Below are 5,264 nucleotides of genomic sequence, written 5' to 3'. Positions count from 1 at the left end.
AAAAAAAAAAAAAATCTATTCTTAGGTCCAGCCTCAAATCTAGAGTTTCTTGTTCAGTATCAAGAGGAGACCTTGGAAATTTATGTCTTAACAATTTTCCAAGTAATATTGCTATAGTTTGTCCAGGAATGACATTCTGAGAACCACATATATAGCTTAAGCTACCTAAAAAGCATACAGTATACTGAAATAAGATCTCTTCCTAATCTCCCCACCTGGCCTCCTCCTTAAGGTCTTGGGGAAAAAAGTATTCCATATTTGCAAAGCTCTCTAGAGGGATCATGTCTGCAAAGAGCACTAACCCTTGATTTTTTTGTTTTCTTGGACAGGGTAGCCCCAGTTGGCCTGGAACTCATAAAGAGCATGTAGACCAGGCTAGCCCCAAACTCACAGAGATTTGCCTGCCTCTGCCTCCCAAGTGCTAGGATTAAAGGCATGTGCCACCACTCCCGGCCAGAATACTAACATATTTAAGTGTTCAAAGGAGTGGGGAGGAGTTTGCTAAGGAAGAAAGGTAAGTTTCTTTTGGTGTCTTAGTTACTTTCCCATTGCTGTAATAAAATACCATGACCAAGAGAACACAGAGAAGGAAAAGTTTATTTTGGCTTACCACTCCAAAGGTAGAGAGGCATACCAGCAAGGAGTAGGCATGGTTACAAGAGCCAGAAACCAAGAGCCCTTGTATTCAACCACAAACACAGCAGAGACAGCAGACTGGAAGTGGATCAAGGCTGTGAACTCTCAAAGCCTGTCCCCAGGGACACACCTTCTCTAGCAAGGCTCTACCTCCTAAAGATTCAAAACCTCCCAAGCCGTGCTACCAGTTGGGGACACAGTGTTCAAATACTTGTGCCTATGGTGGACATTTCTGATTCAAACCACCACCGTGTCTTACGTGTAATCGTACACATTTAATGAACATGAGTAAGAACTTGTTGATTAGACAAACTAGTTGAAATTCTTTTTTATTTTGGGGTCAGTGCTCTAGAATTTATAAAATACTTGCTTTCACCTGTGTATTGGTTTGAATATAAATAAAATTAATAAAATGGAAAAGATTTTTATTTTTTTATTAAGTGTTATAATAAATGAGAGGACTGGAGAGATAGCTCAGCAGTTAAGAGTACTGTCTGCTCTTGCAGAGGATCTCAGTTTGATTTCCAGCACTCACATGGCCGCTAACAACTGTCCGTAACTCCAGTTCTAGAAGAATCTGACACATTCTTCTGACCTCCACAGGCATTACACAGTGTGGGTGCATTTATATACATGCAGGCAATATACTCATACACATTTAAAAAAAATTTTTTTTTGGTCTTTTTGAGACAGGGTCTCCCTGTAGCCCCAGCTGACCTGGAATTAGCTATGTAGACCAGGTTGGCCTCGAATGCACAGAGATCCACCTGCCTCTGCCTCCTGAATGCTGGGACTAAAGGTGTGCGCCACTACACCTGGCAAAAAAAAAAAAATAATTAAAAAACAAAAAATAAGTTAAATGCTTATATAGAATCTAATTAACTGTATTTCCCCTCTATTCTGTTTTGCATATTGATTGCTCACAAGTGACTCTTTTAAGATACTAAATTATTTTTTTAAAAATCCTAAATTATGATCTCTGTTGTTATTCAAAGTAGTTTGTTACTCATTGTATCATATATTAACTAGATACAGGCCAAACTTTGGAGTCTGAGTGATGCAGACTATTGTACATAGCATTATATTTTCTATGAATATTATTAAATAAGGTTACTCAGAAACATCAAAGTGATACTCTGAGGGGGGGGGCAGCGCAGAAGGTTTAACTAGCTATTATTTCTAACCACAGTGAAAATAACCACTTTTTACCTGATTGTAATTCAGCTTTAAATGAAATTCATGAACAAGTGAAGATAGAAATTGTTATGCCTTATACTGCGACATAATTTTCTGTGCTACATAATTTTAGAGGGGAAAAGTTTTAAATTAAAACTTACTAGGTAGCTACTGTGCATTTTGCATTTTTCCAAGTCCAATAGGGAAATTAACTTTAAAAATCTTATCCATTGGCCGGGTGTGGTGGTGCACACCTTTAGTCCCAGCAGGAGGCAAGCAGATCTCTGTGAGTTCAAGGCCAGCCTGGTCTACATAATGAGTTCAGGTCAGCTGGGACTAAAGGGAGACCCTGTCTCAAAAAGACAGGAAAAAAAAAAAAAACAAAAAAACTTATCCATTAATCCAGATGTGGTGGTACAAGCCTTTAATCCCAGCACTTGGGAGAGTTCCAGGCCAGCTGGGGCTACAGTGAAACTTGTCTTAAAAATACCAAAAAAAAAAAAAAAAAAAAAAAAAAAAAAAAAAAAAAAAAAAAATTCTCTTCCATTGATGAATTTATTTTCCAGTCAGTTTGTGAAAATGGACCCTACATTGTAAGTAACAGTGTGAACAATTAAATATCAGATTATCATGCAGAACAGGTTATTTTTTTAATTTAATCAATATCTATGAAGTAAAAATGATCAAAGTAAAGTAAGATTAGTGAGGTCTTTGCTTATGTGTATAGCTATTGACAGTATGAGGACAAACTTGTTGAAAAACAGTTTGACTAATGAAAGTTTAAGTGATGCTAGTCCTTTTTTATCTTGTAGTCATCTTATCTACCTTAGAAGCCACTTTTGATAAGATTCAATCAATCAATCAATAAATAAATAAATAACCAAGCCCTCATTCTCTGCACCTTCTACAAATCTTGTAGAGGCAATATATTGATTGACCAGTGAGCTTTTCTCATAGCTGTATTATGGACAAAGTAAAACATTATACTATTTGTTTGTGTAATTTCTGAAATAAGAGAGAAGTCAGTTGGAAAGTGTTGTGGGTCCTCCTCAGGCCAGTTGTGAAGACCCTGACCTGGATTGGGGGGCGGGCAAGAGGCACGAAGTCAACTCACAGACACTGGGAGTCGGGTAGAAGCAAGCACTAGGCAAGGTGCTGCAGGCTCATTTAATGCAGGAGGGGCAGGCCTTATATTTCCCTCTCTCCGCCTCCAAGTCCCTTTAGTCAGTGTATCATTTTCTAGTTGGTCTGCGCTACGCAGTCTGTTTGCGTCAGCAGTCACTAGCTTGCGAGCAGGGTACAGAAATGCAGGCTCTTTACAGGCCAGGAAGTGACGTGAACTCTCGCTGAGTCCCAGGGCTCTGGGTCCATGCCATCTTTGAAGGCCTCCTGCTACATTTCCACCCTTTTTCTTTAAAAATGACTGTCCAGCGAGAGCCTGTAGGCAGCTCCGCCTCAGGATAACCCCAGGATTATGGACTGTGCCTGTCTTAGGTTGTACTATCCAGCCATGAACCTTACCCGTCATTGGAGCATGGGTGTATGAGTCCGTGTCCTGGCTTAGGTTGATTCAGCCCGACAGGAGCTTACCCATCATTGACTACCAGCCCTCCAAGGAGTATCATCCCAGGGGATCAGTTGAGGTGGGGAATTATCTGTGGGAGGCCTTGTACATCTGTGTGAGCCAAGTCTGTCTGGCTGCATAGAGCAGGTTGAAATCATCTTCGTGTATTGCTCTGAGGGCCTGATACACTGAGTGATTGGATTTTTTCTGACTGCGGGAGTGAAGAAGAAGGCATTTAAGAAGTAGAAAGAGGAGAATAATTATGCCTGTCAGGAGTAGGTAATGACAATCCAAGATGGGTCAAACAGTGCTTTTAGATTAAACCAGATTTTCTGTAAGAACCCTGAATTGATGTCCAGCTTGGGAGCACAGGTATAATTTAGAGCAATAAGTTGATTAGTTAGTAATATAGAGTAAGTAAGAAACATTTGATTCCAGTGGCCATGAATATAGTGTGCGAGTTGTAGGCACGCTTCAGTAATATTTTGTACATTATAGGGGGTGAGACAAAGTGACTTAAGGCGAGGGTTACAGGCTAACAGGTGAGACAAAGTGACCTAAAGTGAGGGTCACAAGCTAGCAGAACCATGTCTTTAGTAATTGCCAGCTCTCCACTTAAGAGATCAATTTGTAGTTGTAACACATTAATTGCCTGGTGAGGATGCCGATTGATAAGGGACTGAGTGTGAAAGGTAGAGGAGGTTTTGGACATGACCTCATTGTCTCCACAGTAGTGGAGGACTGGGTGATAGCCACCGCGGCGGTGGCGGCTGCACCTAATGCAAGGATGATGGCTGAGATGAGAGTGGCAGTGACCCCAAAATCCTGTTTCAAGCTTGTGAAAAGGCTGTCCTCTCTATAAGGGTGACAGCATGGAAGTGGGTTGCATTGGTGACTGGAACCCAAAGGGCTGCAGGTTCACGCATAAAGAGAACTATGTGAACGGGATGGTTCCAGCAGGCCGCCAGTACACAGGTGGTGTTGGTATTGGAGCAATTGAGTTGTCCCCAAGGGTCGGAGGTAACATTGGCTAGCAATAAGACAAACGGGGGCCGCACGCTAATGGGGGTAGGGAGCCAGGATGTCGTGTGATCATTGGATGTAAGGATTTTGTTTTTGGCACAAGTAGAGGGATTGGTGTTAGTGTAAGTGCCCTTGGAAAGCTGTAGGCCCTGCTGTGCCAGTAATGGCCTCATGTCCATGCAGGCATGCGGGCCACAGAGGTCCCAGTTACCGAGTATTGACTAGCGGTTGGTATGGGCGATCTTAATGCTGCAGGGATAGGTGGGGGCCGGCTGTCTCCAAGATCCTAGGGGGTGGTCAGAGGGGGAGCAGCTGAAGTGGCAGAAGAGAGGGATGGCACGGTTGGGCTTAGGGAGGCATCTCTGCCACAGTATGGGGAGCGCGAGGAAAAAGGGTGCAAGGGAGCATGTGTGTGGACATTTGGGGAGTGGTGGGCATAGAATAGCAGGGCAAAATGGGGGCGGAGGGGTAGTGGCCCCCTCTGCCCCCCCTGCCATGATTGCCTCCAGTGCAGCGAGGACCAAAGCTACATCGGTGTTGTTGAAGGTAGGGGAAAGGCCCTTGAGTTTAAGCACATAACCCAAGGAGGCATTGCCGGCATAATCTTGGACGGTCAGGTTGAACAGCCCAATGCATGAGGATGTGTTGTTAGTAGTGAAGCATAGAGAGTTATTTAGGGGCCAGGAGCCATTGAGTGATTCCCAGGAAATAACATAGAATTAGTTGAATAGAGGGTGGGGTAGGCTGGGGAATGAAGTGATAAGGGCAAGAGTATAGGTGGGGAGGGGACCAAGGCCCAGAGATCATGGGCCGTGGCAGGGGCAGGGAAGAGCAAACCAATTATCCAGATAGCGACGAGGTCTCT

At 43.2% G+C, this 5,264-nt stretch overlaps 1 protein-coding gene across 1 annotated transcript in view; it reads left to right on the top strand.

Annotated features, from left to right (window-relative positions):
• Positions 1-5,264, top strand: part of Lin52 (lin-52 DREAM MuvB core complex component) — a 128,253-nt gene that overhangs the window by 91,414 nt on the left and 31,575 nt on the right. The gene's annotated exons all lie outside the window — the stretch shown is intronic.

Source organism: Nannospalax galili, unplaced genomic scaffold (genome assembly GCF_000622305.1).
Source record: "Nannospalax galili isolate Female #2095 unplaced genomic scaffold, S.galili_v1.0 scaffold24, whole genome shotgun sequence".
NCBI classification, from domain to species: Eukaryota; Metazoa; Chordata; class Mammalia; order Rodentia; family Spalacidae; genus Nannospalax; species Nannospalax galili.
This window is presented reverse-complemented; position numbering and strand designations above follow the sequence as displayed.